This window comes from Vombatus ursinus, unplaced genomic scaffold (genome assembly GCF_900497805.2).
Source record: "Vombatus ursinus unplaced genomic scaffold, bare-nosed wombat genome assembly UNPS02014941.1, whole genome shotgun sequence".
NCBI lineage: Eukaryota > Metazoa > Chordata > Mammalia > Diprotodontia > Vombatidae > Vombatus > Vombatus ursinus.
In genome coordinates, this window is record NW_020954719.1 from 1,086,911 (window position 1) to 1,102,595 (window position 15,685).

General features: G+C 35.3%; 1 protein-coding gene and 1 pseudogene across 3 annotated transcripts in view; one reads left to right on the top strand and one right to left on the bottom strand.

Annotated features, from left to right (window-relative positions):
* Positions 1–15,685, bottom strand: part of BICD1 (BICD cargo adaptor 1) — a 221,942-nt gene that overhangs the window by 141,225 nt on the left and 65,032 nt on the right. The window lies entirely within an intron of this gene.
* LOC114029810 lies at positions 1,864–9,731 on the top strand (annotated as a pseudogene).

Below are 15,685 nucleotides of genomic sequence, written 5' to 3' on the forward strand. Positions count from 1 at the left end.
ACTGGAAGGGCTATCTTGTTGGAAAGTACTCTAGTTCTGTTTGCTCTTTGGGGGTAGAATTAGGAGAAATGAGTGGATGTTACAGGGAGGCAAACTTTAGTTTGTTGTGAGGTTAGGTTTTTCTGAACAATGAGAGGAGTCTCAAAGTAGAATGGGCCACCTCTGGAGGTGAAAGTTTTCCTATCCTTAGAGATCTTCAAGCAAAGTCTTGTTGGGTATGTTACAGTAGGGATTCCCATCTCAGCTCAACAGGTTCCCCATGAGCTTTGAAATTTTATGATTTTGTGACATAGAAGTTTCTCTTTTTTTTAAATAAATTACTTATTTATTTTTAGTTTTCAACATTTACTTTCATAAAATTTTGAATTATAAACTTTTCTCCCTCCCTTCCCTCCCCCCTCCCCAAGATGGCATGCAATCTGATATAGGCTATACATGTACAATCATATTAAACATATTTCCACATTAGTCAGGTTGTGAAAGAAGAATCAGAACAAAAGGGAAAATAGAAGTTTTTTTCTATTCAGTCTAATAACTAGTTTCCCCCACAGTGGATTAGTATCAGTTTCAGTTAAAGGAAATGATACAATTATGAAATTTTGAGGTCCTTAACATATAAATCCATATATCAAACAAAGAAAATGAACATTTGACAACAGATAAATAGGAGTTTGTGATGAATAAACTTCATTTGATCTATAACCATGTAAAGAAATAAACTTTAACGTGGGATACCATAATTGTAAGTTTGATATACTATCTGCTTGGCTACAGATAGCTCATTATGGTTTAGTATAGTAAAAATACAATATTAATTAAAAATTGTTGACAAGCAATATCAAATCTACAAATGTACACAAATGTACACAAATGCCCATAAAATAAGTGCATAAAATCTGAGATAAGTATCAGGAACCAGTTTTTAACAGTGAAAAATGCCAAACATTGACATAAGCTACCCTGAGAGAATGTAAGACTCTCATTCCTTAGATCTTTAAAAAATTTTTTTAAAAAGAAAAAAATTTCAATTGTCTAAATTATTTTAAGTAAAAAACAGTAACAGTTAAAATTTATTTAGAGCTTACCATGTGCCAAATGCTGAGCTTTTGAAATAACTTTACAGTTATTTCATTTGATCCTCACAATAACCCCGAGGGCAAGGTGCTATCATTATCCCCATTGATGAGGAAATTGAGGCAAACAAAGATTAACTGATTTGCCCAGGGTCTCATGGCTAATAAGTATCTGAGCCTGCATCTGAACTCCAGTCTTCCTCTATCCACTGCACCACCTCACTGACTCTAATCAGTTCTCAAGAACCCTGCCAACTCTACAATTCTATATTTGTAAATAATGTCAAAAGAAGTAAATTCCACCTTTTCTCAGTCAGATCTTTTACAGTTAAATTGAAACTTTAAAAGATAAGGTGTGTTTTGTTGTGTTTTTTTTTTAATACAAAAATATAATAGCATTTTCTACTAAGAATCTACTCAAGATTCTGGTGGAAAAACCAAAAGATAAAAACATGGAGACATCATATTTGACAACAAAATATAGACTTCAAAAATTAAATTAGGTTTCATGAGCATTTGCTAAGTAACTACTATGTCCAAGGCACTGTGCTAAGTTCTTAGAATGCAGACAAAACTGTTCCTGTCCTGAAGTTTACATTCTATTGAAAATCAAAATGTACCTCCATGAAAATTAAATTATTGTCTGAATTAAGTTATGCCAAAAATGCTAATTTTAAGAATAATCATATTCTGAAAAGGAAAAAAATGGTGTTTCTGTTGGATTACTCCAAAATACACAAATATGGGGCTTTTCAAATTAAAAAACATAGCACAGATAGCTACTGCAGCCATGAAATTAAAAGATGCTTGTTCCTTGGTAGGAAAGGTATGGCAAATCAGGACAGCATGCTAAAAAGCAGAGAGATATCACCTTGCTGGCAAAGGTCCATATAGTCAAACTGGTTTTTCCAGTTGTAATGTATGGCTGTGAGAGTTGGACTATAAGAAAAGCTCAGTGCTACAGAATGACACTTTTGAATTTGGAGAAGACTTTTGAGAGTCCCATGGACAGCAAAGAGGTCAAATCAGTCAATATTTAAAGAAATTAATTCAGACTATTCCCTGGAAGGTTAAAGGCTGAGGCTGAAGCTTAAATACTTTGTCCACATAATGAGAAGACAGGCTTTATTGGAAAAGACCCTGACATTGGGAAAGATTGATGGCAAAAGGAAAAGGGGAAGGCAGAGGGTGAGATGGACATATTGCATCATGGAAACAACAAACATGAATTTTGACAGATTTCAAAAGATAGTGTTGTATAGGAAGGCCTGGTATGTTATGGTCCATGGGGTCACAAAGCCTTGGACATGTAACAACAACAACAAAAAGTGATTAATTCCTAATTGTTGAAGATGTAGAAACATAATTCTTCTAAGAGTCTTCTCTATTATTTTGAGTGATCTCAAACTCTTAGTATATTTTTTCATGGTTTTCTCTTGATCATCCCTAGATAGTAAAAAAGACTCTCAATAACTTTTTTTTTCCTTGTGGGTGAGGTGGAGTGGGGTGGGTCTGGACCTATAATTTCATCAGCATGAAATATTCCTAGTATAGTCTCACTCTACCCAAAGCAGACTGGCAACCTGTCTATAATCTTAGAGAGTTGGCTGGGCCCCTAAGAGGCTAATGTGACTTGCCCAGGGTCACATATGCCATGAAAAGAAGGACTTGAACTCAGGTCTTCATAACTTGAACACCAGCCCCCTATCCATTACACTACAATGCCTCTTTTTCAACAAACTGTCTTCCTTTTTGCTTATGGTTGTATTTCCAATGTTAAGCATCATGCCTGGCACACAGTAAGTGCTTAACAAGTGCTTTATCTAGCTAGCTAATAATGTAAAATCTAAAGGGATTACTAAATGCATAGTCAAGTTTATTGGCTTAATAAGGAAAAAACTAGAGAAGCAAATTAACGCTACGAAGGAAGGATGACATCACAAAACTTCTTGAGGCTGGGGCTTCCTTTCAAAATAAAACAGTTAACAAAAACTGTTCTCTCATAAAGTCACCATAAAAATTATGACATTTATGACATCAGCACTGGAGAAAGTAATATGTTCTATTGATGTACTCTTAATGGAGTCTGTATCTCTCACTGAAGAATATTGATTTAACTAACATTCCTTTTCTCTCAGCTCTTTCATTTGTTATACAGTATGATATATTTAAGAATGATGCTGAGCAAGTATCTCTGATAAAGGCCTCATTTCTCAAATATATAGAGAACTGAGTCAAATTCATAAGAATACATGTCATTCCCCAATTGATAAATGGTCAAAAGATATGAACTAGCAGTTTTCAGATGAAGACATAAAAGCTATCTATAGTCATATGAAAAGATGCTCAAAATCACTATTGATTAGAGAAATGCAAATTAAAACAACTCTGAGATACCACATCACTGTCAGATTGGCTAACATGACAAAACAGGAAAATGACAAATGTTGGAGAAGATGTGGGAAAATTGGAACACTAATGCATTGTTGGTGGAGTTGTGAAATGATCCAACTATTCTGGAGAACAATATGGAACTATGCCATAAAGGGCAATCAAACTGTGTATACCCTTTGATCCAGCAATACCACTACTAGGTCTGTATCACAAAGAGATCATAAAAGAGGTGAAAGGACCTACGTGCACAAAAATATTTATAGCAGCTCTTTTTGTGGTGGCAAAGAATTGGAAATTGAAGGAATGCCCATCAAATGGGAAATGGATGAACAAGTTGTGGTATATGAATGTAATGGAATACTATTGTGCTATAAGAAATGATCAGCAGGCAGATTTCAGAAAAACCTGGAAAGATTTAGATGAACTGATGTTGAGTGAAGTGAGCAGAACAAGAAGATTGTACACAGTAACAGCAACATTGTGCAGTGGTTAACCATGACTGACTCAGCTCTTCTCAGCACTACAATAATCTAAGACAATTCCAAAAGACCCATAATGGAAAATGCTAGGCACATACAGAGAAAAAACTGATGGATCTGAATGCAGATTGAAGCATACTATTTTCACTTTGGTTTTTTTAATTTTTTTTCCTTTTGTTCTGTTTCTTCTTTCACAATATAACTAATGTTTTACATGATTACATGTGTATAATCTATATCAGATTGCTTGCAGCCTTGGGGAAAAGAAGGGGAGGAAGAAAAATTTGGAACTCAAAATTTAATAAAAAATGAATGTTGAAAATTGTCTCTATGTGTAATTAGAAAAAATACTATTTAAAAATACATTGTGAAGATAAAAAAAAAGAATAACACTACATAGTATAATGGACAGTAACTTGATTATAGACATTTTCAGGCTGAGATATTTTACTGTGTGGGGTCCATAAGAGTTCAAATAAGTTATCTAAAAGGTAGAATCCACGTAAATTTGAAAAGCTAAAGATACTTCCAAGTGTTGCCCAGGGTTTTTTTCATTCTGAATAAATTATAGGCCGCAGAACATAGTAGATAGAGATATGACCTAGAAGTCAGGAAGATTTGTGTAAGAGTAAAAAAAAAGTACTTGTGCTTAAAAAAAGCACAAATTATGCCAGTAAAGGATATCTCCAAAAAGGAAATGTCTCTTCAACTCCTATGCAAAGAACTCTTGTCTTAGGAAAAAGTCATTCCTTTAAGGGAAGATTAAACAAGTTAACAGAATGAAAAGGGAATTAATAGCTTAGCACAAGAGATACAAAACCTTGCCCAAGAAACAAACTCTCTAAAAACTATAATGGACCAAACAGAAGCCAAAGACTCCAGAAGACAACCAGAAATATTAAAATAAAGTCAAAAGATTAAAAAAGAAAAAGAAAGTGTAAGGTATCTCACATTAAAAATGACCTAGAAAACAGATTGAGGAAAAAGAAATTTAATAATCATTATACTATCTAAATGCTATGACCCCCCAAAAAATAGCCTAGACATCTTATTTCAAATAATTTTAAAAGAAAACTTCATAAATTTCTTACAGCCAGAGGAGAAAGTGGAAATAGGAAGAATTTACCAGTCATTTCTTGAAAGAAACCCCAAGACCTAAGAAATAATTAGAGCAAACATGCAGAGTTTTCAGATCAAAGAAAAAAATATCGCAAACAGCCAAAAAGAAAATATTGAAGTACTGAGGAGCCACAATTAGGATCACACATGATTTAGTAGTGGGTGGTATAGTGGACAGAGTGCTGGGTTTGGAATCAGGAAGACTCTTCATGAGTTCAAATCTGCCTTAGGCACTTACCAGTTGTGTGACCTTCGGAAAGTCACTTACTCTGTTTGCCTCAGGTCCTCATCTGTAAAATGAGCTGGAGAAGGAAATGACAAACCATTCCAGTATCTTTGCCCAGAAAACCCAAAAACGGTGGTCACGAAGAGTCAGACACACCTGAAACAACTGAGCAACAACACTATAAAGAAGCAGAGAATTTAGAATACGATAATCCAGAAGGCAAAAGATATGGTTTATAGACAAGAACAACATGCCAGCAAAACTGATTATAATGCTACAGCAGGAAAAATGGACCTTTAATGAAATGGAGGACTTCCAAGCATTCCTGAAGACTAGAGCTCCAGAGAAACTATAAAGGTCAAGCACAAGAATAAAGAGAAATACAAAAAGCTAAACACGAATGAACAATGATAAAGGACTAAACAATGATAAACTGCTTAATTAAATACTGGGAAATGTTACATGTCTTCTCTGAGCCCTATTATCATCAGGATTCATAGAAGTCAAATTAGACAAAGCCTGGGAATGACTCTATTATGTCTTGATGATCTTAAGAAAAGAAAATGAAAAGAGAGGGGAAGAGAAATACATTGAGGGGAAGAGGGGAAGGAAGGTTAGGGGAAATTATCACATATTATCAAGGCAAACAAGTAGATATCTATATAAACAAGGGTGGGGAGAGGACAGCTGATATTTGTGAATTATCCACTAAATTATAAAATTATTAATTGATCTATTTGACCCAATTACATGAAGTTCATCTGCCCATGCTTGCTTTCTAATAATGAATTCATTGTGCCATACTTATTCACATAGGGATAGTTGTAAGCAGAGTATAGTCTCAGTCTTGATGCTCCCAGTTTATAAACTAAAAGGAAAGAACCACAATAGAGTCTCTTTGGATGGGGTGGGGAGGAGGCATAACTGATTCTTTGGATACTCACCAGGAAAGACCATTATAGCAGCAAGTGGGGAGTAACACTTCAATCACACTTTAATAAGACAAGGAGAGTACAGAGGCCAGTGGTACAGAGAGAACAGAGGCATAAGGCACAGACACAGGATAGAGTGGTAAAAGGAGACAGACAGTGTGGGGAAGAGAATGGAGAGGAATAGGGCACAGAAAGTCCCTTATACAACTATGGATCTTGGTTGGGAACACTTAGATAGCACGGATCCATAGCAGGTAGAGGAATGCTGGGGAGAAGGGGAGTTTGGCAGTATCCCTCAGCAACACCTTAGGGTTAGTTCATTAGCATAGTTTTGCAGATCTTACTGTACATGTCAGATAACTGAAGCTTATAAATCAAGGGTAACTAGGAGCACCAAGGGCTCATTACAATAAGCCCAGATGGCTTCTCCTAATTTAGCACATGGTCTCAGGATGTGGTCTTAGTTCATTTATGAGGCAGTTAATGTATGAGGCTCCTATGCTTCTCTAATTAATGAGATAATTGCAACTGTTATGCTCCTTTAATTTATGGGATACTTTTTAAGTGAATTCTAGATTCCTCTTTACAATTTCACTTCCTACTATGGTTACCTTATACTAGCTACTTATAAACTTACTATATTAGCTGGGGAGGGAGGGGTGGTCAGCAGGACCAGAACATGATGTAATTTCAACACAACTTGAACCTCCCTCTCATCTGAACTGGTCAAAAGACGGAAAATTGCATACACATACGCATACACATACAGATACACAATACACTGGTACAGAAATATGTTTCACTCAACAGGGAAGTATGAGGAAAAGGGAAGAAAGGGGGAAGGGGAAATGGAGGGAGGGTAGACTAATGGAGGATTAGTTCTAAGCAAAACAAATTCTAAGGATGTACAAACATATTTATAGCTCTTTTAATAATAAGTAAAGTCATTTATCTAACCAGAGAGAACACAGAAATCAGAGAAGCTGTACAGATTAGAATATACCAGGCAAGATGCAAAATTCTCCCATTGGGAGTGAAATACTTCAGCCCAACTAAAAAATTCCCTGAACCAACCCCAGGGTGAAGTTCCCAAAGTTATAGCTCTTTTTGAGGTGACATAAATGGAAATCTGAAGGAGTGCTCATAAATTGGGGAATGGATGATAATGGAACACTATTATGCTGAATTCTTAGCAAAATGACCAACCAGGATTCCACAGACCTAATGATGAAACATACTACCTCCCCTCTTGATTCAGGGGAAGGACTCAGAATGCAGAAGAAAACAAATGTTTTTTAGAACATAGCCAATGTGAAATTTTGTTACGATTGGCTATATTTGTCATGTCTTTTTTTTTTTTTTTAGGACAATTGGGGTGGGAGGGTGAAAAGGCAGATCTTGGCTGGTGGTATATATGTATATGTATATATATATATATATAAACACACACTACATATATATAAACACATATATTTCCTTGTATGTGTATATATATGTGTATGTATATAAAAGAAATATACATATACATAAACACACATATATTTCCTTGTATATGTGTGTATGTATATAAAAGAAATCTTGGGCAATCTGATCAACACAATGACCAACCATAAGTCCTTAATTCATGAAACATCATGAAACATGATGCCCACCTCCTGATAATGAGGTGATGGCCTCAGAGCACTTATTGAGACATATTTTTTTAAGAAATGGCCAGTGAGAATTTTGTTTTGCTTGGCTATATATATTTGTAACTTGGGTTTTGTTTTTCTTGCTTTCTCAAAGGAGGGCAAGGTGAAAGAAGTGGTAGAAAGAGAAGGCTGATCTGTTTGAAAATAAAATTTTAACTTAAAAGAATACAGTGAAACATTGTTAAAATATCTTTAATATTAGTTCCCCATGCATGTAATGTTATAACACTTTGTTTCCATGGAAATACATTTCTTAAATATACATTTACAGAATTCATTCTTTGTTCGAAAAGTTGATTGAGGCCCTTTTAACACTCAGTTGCAGCTTCCTCAGCCTCTTTCTATGAACCTAGCAGAAGAAGCTCCAACCATAAATTCAACAGTTCTATCCTTAAGATTCAGGCAAGGAAGATTTTCAATTCCTGTGGAAACCCCATCATTGAAGTTGATCTCAACACTGCAAAAGGTCTCTTCTAAGCTGCTGTGCCCAGTGATGTAATGCTTTTGGTAAGGGTGGCTACACTGATAAGGTAGTCGTCAGCATGGATGTTGTCACCTCAGAATTCTCATCTGGAAATGTGACTTGAACTTCAAGTCTCCTGATGACACCAGCAGATGTATCACACCTGAAGTACTTGGAGACCTATAAAAGACCTTTATCAAGGACCATCCTGTGGTATCTATTGAAGATCCCTTTGACAAAGATGATTAGAAAGTTTATATCTGTTACTAGCAGGCATCCATGTGGCAGGGAATTATCTCACGATGACCAATCACAAACACACTGAAAAGGCTGTCAATGAAAAAGCCTACATCTGCCTCCTGCTTGAAGTGAACTAGACTGGCTCTATGACTGGGTCTCTCTGGGCCCACAAGCTAGCCCAGTCCAGTGGACAGGGAGTAATGGTTTCCCATCATTCTGGGGAGACTGAAAATACTTTCATCGCAGACCTGGTGGTGGGTTCCCATATTGTAGATCAAGACTGATACCCCCTGCCAATCAGGGCATTTAACCAAATATAATCAGCTTCTCAGAACTGAAGAGCTGGGAAGTGTGGAACTGAAAATTGATACCCTACTTTATTCTATATTAATTATTGTTTTGACAATTTTATCTAATCACTGGAATAAGTACTTGGGAATTTGATTTAAAGGACAGCTTGACTACTTAAGATTAGGGGTCTATAAGATAATTTGACTTCCTAATAGTTTAACTATAGTTTAGCTTCCCAATTTTTCTGGGCTATAGCTTAGACTCTTGCCCTGGATGGGAGGAGGGGAAATGAATCCTTGGAGTCATAAGATGTTCTGCCTGGTTGGTCATAAGTCACAGGTTAACACTGGACTTTTCAGAAAATGTTCATTAACTCTGTTGTCCTGAGTGTTGGAAATCCCCTCCTGTAAATCTGACTAAATGTCCCACTGTACACCTTTACCAACTGTATAAAAGATCACTCTACTCTAATGCATCCCTAGCCACTCTCAATTTATTGGCAACTGCGAACCTTGCTAAACAAATTGATCATGCTCAGAAACTTTGTGCCTTCGTTTCTCTTCATCATAAATTGTTATCACAGGGGCAGCTAGGTGGTGCAGTGGATAGAGCACTGGCCCTGAAGTCAGGAGGATATGAGTTCAAATCTGGCCTCAGACCAAATACTTGACACTTATTAGCTGTGTGACTCTGGGCAAGTCACTTAACCCCAATTGCCTAAAAAAATTTAAAAAATTTTAAAAAATTTAAAAAAAATTGTTATCCCATCAGATACAAGGCTAAATTTGCTGGGTGGGACTTCAGAGACCCTTGAGCCAAGTAAGCTCAATGGTTAGTGGGGCCTTAGAGCTAGTAAGCACTAGTCACCTGAGTATACATCAGCTCCTGTCCTAAGAATGGGCAGTTCCAAGGACCAGACCAGGTTCTTTTGTTAGCTTAACTTCCCTCTCACTTTTACCTCCTTGTGATGTTCTCACTGTTTTGTTAGAACCTTTTCATTAGAGCTTTACCTGATCATTTGGCACTCTGCTGAAAGATCTCATTTTGTGATCTTGTGACTGGGCTAGAATGACCTGTTCTCATCTGTTTCCTTGTGTCAATGTGTGGCACCATATACTTGTAGTACCATATCTGATGAGCCCAAAGGCCATATCCTTAATGACTTTTAGATGTAAAATAAAAGTATTCAGTAGCCCACAAAATTTAAAAAAAAAAAAGACTGAATGAATAAAAAGTTGTTTTTTTATCTCTATTTTTAAAATTTTTATCCAGTACTATATTGTTTTGAGAATTATTGCTTTGTACTACAGTCTGAGATACGGTATACTAGGACCCTTCTTTCTCATTTTTTTTCCATTGATTTCCTTGATCTTCTTGATCTTTTATGCCTCCAGATAGATTTTGTTATTATTTTTCTAGTTCTATAAAGTAATCCTTTGGTGGTTTGGTTGATATGGCATTGAATAAGTAAATTTAGGTAGTACAGTCATTTTTATCAATATTGGCTTAAGCCACCAATGAGCAATTAATATTTTTCCAATTATTTGGTTTTCTCTTTTTTTTGTTGTTGTTTTGTTTTTGTTTTGTTTTTTAGGCAATTGGGGTTAAGTGACTTGCCCAGGGTCACACAGCTAGTAAGCATCAAGTGTTTGGTCTGAAGCCGGATTTGCACTCAGGTACTCCTGACTTCAGGGCTGGTGTTCCATCTACTGTGCCACCTAGCTGCCCCCAGTTTTCTGAATTTTTACAGTTCTTGTATCTTGAAAGGTAGCCTTCTCAGTATTTTATACAACCTAAATAATTTTATATGGAATTTCTCTTTCTATCTTTTCTTGCTGAGTTTTATTGATGTTATACAGAACTTCTAATGATTGATGCAGGTTTATTTTATATCTTGCTAAAGTTATCATTTCAGTTAATTTTCAGCTGCATCTTCTACTTTTTTTTTTACAAATACCATCATATCAACTGCAAAAAGTGATAATTGTGTTTCTTCTTTGCCTATGTTTATTCCCTTGATTTCTTTTTTCTTGTCATCACTATTACCAACAGTAACAATGGATATGCTTGCTCCAGCCCTGATTTTACTGGAAGAGATACTAGTTTGTTGCCATTATAGATAAAAATCTAACCCATAATGAAATACTATTATGCTGTAAAAAAATTAAGAAAAAGATGATTTCTAAAAGACATGGAAAGATTTGTATCAACTAATCCAAAATGAAGTAAACAGAACCAGAACAATTTATACTATATCATCAATATTGTAAAAATGAACATTTTTGAAAGATCTAAGAACTCTGATCAACTACATGGTTAACCATGATTCCAAAGGACTAATAAAGAACATTGCTAACCTCGTGACAACAGAAATAATGAATGTGAAGAATAAGAAATTAATTTTTCTATATGGCAATATGTGAATGTATTTTCCTTAACTGTGCTTTTATAACAGAAGAGTTCTATCTTTCTTTCTTATGGTGGTGGGGAGAAATAGGGGAGAAAAAAATTGGATGCTTGATAATTAAAAAATAAAATATTAAAAATTGTTAAAAAGATGTTTGGGTGATCATTTTTTAAACACCATTCTGTATGAAATAAAATTAAAATCAGCATTGTTCACAATATGGAAGTATATTTGACCTCAAATTTCTTTATCTACATTTGCAAATATATGGACCTGAGTATATTACTTCCCAAATAAATGTCACTTTCATGTCCTATGTAGTATCAGCCTTTCAAAAACTATGCATTTAAAAATCAATATAACATATAATCACCTCACTTTTCCATCGTACTGTTTACAAGGTGCAAAGACAGTAAAAGGAAAAAAAATTGGTTCTACTATTACAATAGGGAGGTAGAAGACTGAAGAAGACTAATTTTCCCATCCTTGTCAAAGGCTATGACCCCATAAGTTTATGATGGGACTATTTATATGAATCATGCCAGAGAATTATTGGTTTAAATGAAATTTAATATATATGCATATTATTAAAATTCTTCAGTTTCCACAAAACAATGGAACATTTTATAACATACAAGATGACACAAGATCATTTCTAATACTAAATACAATGTAAAAATGTTTACATATTTATCAAAAGTTATTTTCACCTCATTGTTTAATATTTAAATATATCTAATAGACATAAGGGGCAGCTAAGTGGCTCAGTGAATAGAGGGCTGGGTCTGGAGTCAGGAAGCCTCATGTTTTTAAGTTTAAATCTGGTCTCAGACAAGAATCTACTTACTAGTTGTGTGACCCTGGGCAAGTCACTTAACCCTGTTTGCCTCAGTTTCCTCATCTTTCAAATGAGCTGGAGAGGAAATGGCAAACCATTCCAGTATCTCTGCCAAGAAAATCCAAAATGGTGTCATGAAGAGTCAGATACAACTGAAACAACTAAACAACAACAAGAGAGCAATGGATATAAATGTTTAATATTCTAAGATACTCATTTATGCTGTTTAGCAACAGAAACACATTTTTAGGGGAAATTGTCAATATTTGAAGTTTTTTTTGTGTAGGGAGTGTCTCTATTCTCACTGTAGCCCTTCATATCTTTCACAAGGGCTTGTCAACACTCTGAAATGGCTTGCTTGCTCCAACCCGCTCTTCCACCAGCAGGTCCAGGTTCTCAGAATAGGACCACCAACTGGTCAGTCAATAAATGTCTGATTAAGTGATTACTTCATCACTTAGGCACTGTGCTAAGGGCTGAAGATACAAAGAAAAGCAAAAAACACCAATCCTTGTTTTCAAAGAGTAAACATTTTACTAGGGGAGAGAGCATTCAAATAACCATGTACAAGCAAAATAGGCAGTGTAAAAGTAATCTCAGAGGAGGAAGAAGGGAGGAGGAAAGCTCTCTTGCAGAAGGTGAGATTTGAGCTGAATCTTGAAAAAAATCAAGGAAGCTAACAGTCAGAAGTAAAAAGGGAGAGGATTTCAAGCATAGTGGGCAGCCAGTGAAAAGGTGATAGAATATTATATGAGAGGAACAGCAAGTAGGCTAGTATCACTGGACTATAGAGTCCATAGAAAGAGCAAAAATAATAAGATTGAAAAGGTAGGAAGAGGCTACATTGCAAAGGACTTTAAAAGCCAAAGAAAGGAAACTAATATTTGATGCTGTAGGTAATAGGGAGTCACTGGTATATACTGAGTAAGGAAAAAAGAGGCTTATATGGTCAGACCTACATTTTATGAAAATCACTTAAATAGCTGAGTGGAGTATGGATTGAAAGTAAAAAAAGACTTGAGGCAGGTAGACCAAATAGGACGCTAGTGCAATAGTCTAGGTAAGAAGTGATAAAGACCTGAACTACAGTACTGAGTGAGTCGATAAAGAAATCAAGAGATTCAACCAAAAGATTGTAGATACAGAAGCAATAAGATTTGGCAATTCACTAGATATGTGGAATGGGCGAGAGTGAGGAGTCAAGTATGATACTGAGGTTAGAAACCCAGATGACTGGGAAGATTAACAACTGGGAGATCTGCCCTCAACAGAACTGGGGAAATTCAGACAAGGATTAGGTTTTTGGGGAAAAGACAATAAATTTTATTTAGACATATGGAATTTGAGATGTTTCTAGAATATCCCAGACCTGGAGGTCTGAAACTGGAGGACAGAAGAAAAACTAAACCATTTAAAGTAATTTATTTTGAATAATACATATCTCTACCCTGGTACCATGATTTTTTTACTGTTTAGTTTAAATTACTAGGTGAAATATTTGGATTTTCTGGTGCTAAACTTTATAAGCAGTTCTGCTTATTGACCAAAATAAATATTGTATCATGAAATACAAATGTATCTTAGTTATTATAAACAATACCCAGGGCAGCTTGTCATTCCCTGTTTAATTTATTTAAGCTGCCTCTCTGAATAACAGCCAGTAAAAAGTTTTTTGGAAAGAAACATGAAATGTATTATCTTCTTTTAAATCAGTCTCAATATCTGCAAGAAAAATACAATTAGGTTCCAATTAGTGTGAATAATAAATCATGTGAAACAATCCCATATATTCATATTTGCACCATTCAAAGTATGATTATATAAAATATGGTAACTGATTCCAGTTCAATGGAAATATGCAATGTGAATTCAAATATCATATAGAAAATATTTCTTTTAGAGTACTGAGGAAAATGTATGATCTAGATTTTTCTTTGGCAAAAAAGCTCCCAAAGTAACAATGACAGGAAGTCAACTCCCAGGAAGTCCCATCTTTATTGGAAGCAATCCTGCTTTGATTTATTTCAGTTGCTGGAACATGGTTAACATTAGCACTGCTATTGAAATTGGACCCAAATTATAGTTTGCCCATGCCCATGGCTCCAAATAGTAATTCATCCCAAAGAAATGGATAAAGTACTCAGGAATGAATCCAGATAAAGAGCAGAGAAATTTTATTTGTGTCTTATTTCTGGCAAAAGCAGCATCACTATAGCAGTATCTCAATCAGAATTTATTTGATAGTAATAAGCTCATCTGGCTATTCAAAGGCTGACCACTTGCCTTCTGTCTGCACAGCATGATAGAAGTCTGCATAGAAAGACATTGGAACAATAATTCTGTTAAATGAAAACTTAACACAGAAAAACCTGGTATTGGAATTTTTAGACATGTAGAGTTTGAGATACCTCAGGTATCTGATGACCAGTCTTGTCATTAATAGACAAATTACTGTCTTACTATTGGAGATTTAGAAAAAAACAAGACAGGATTGCAGGCTAGGTAATTTAGTTAACTCCCAGTTATCAAAAGCAGCAGAAAGAGTACAGTGCCATTTCAAGATTTTATACATTTTAAAGGATGCTCATTTGGTAACATACACCTTAGCAAATCATAGAGGATCTTCTATTCTGAGGCATGTGTTGGCCATTATTGGATATTTCCTATTGGGGTAACGGTATTTCAGAGTGTTTGATACATTTTGGCATATAACTATTCTAAGTGACATTATCAGGGTTATAAGGCAACAGGGAAAAATTTATACTATAAAATTTTCTAAAAGTCACAATAAGTCAAGTGATTTTGGCTTAGGCAACATCCTTGCTAACAGATGACCCTTTAACAGTTTCCAGGGTTTCTATTTGTTTAAATATAGCAGCGCTTTCCCTTTTTCATCAGAGTAGTTGGGGTTGAAATATGTACATTAGCAATAAAAACATAACACTTCTGTTTCCATATTCTATAGGACGAAGAGCAATTGCTTCTTTAAAAATAAGTCATAGAATTTAAAGCCTGAAGGACTTTAGGAGGTCATCTTTAAGAGGTCCTTCATTTTACAGGTAAAGGCAATGAAGCCCAGAGAGGTGAAATGATGAAAGTTCACCACTAATTAGTAGAGGTTAGCATTTGAACCTAGGTTTTCTGACTGTGTGCTACCATATGGCATTCTGTTGGCTGCATCACTCTGTCCCTCAGAATCCTCAAATAACTCCTAGAAAGAGATAAAAGGATAAAAGATTTCTGCATAAATCTAGTGTTATAGAATTCTTATTTAAGATCATCATAGCTGACCATTTTCTACATGCCAATTCTGCCTGATGATGTTCCCATTCACAGATGGCTACTTCAGGGATGGCTGCCTTTCAGTAACAGCCTGAAATGCCCTTGGGTAATGAAGTTCGTAAATAACTGTTCATATTGCTTTTGAATTAATCCAGATGGTCTGCGGTAAATAACTGTGGGCAACAGTTTACAAATATGCTGTTAGGTCACTGTACAGTGATTTAAAAAAAAGAATGGCTGTCCTTAAAAA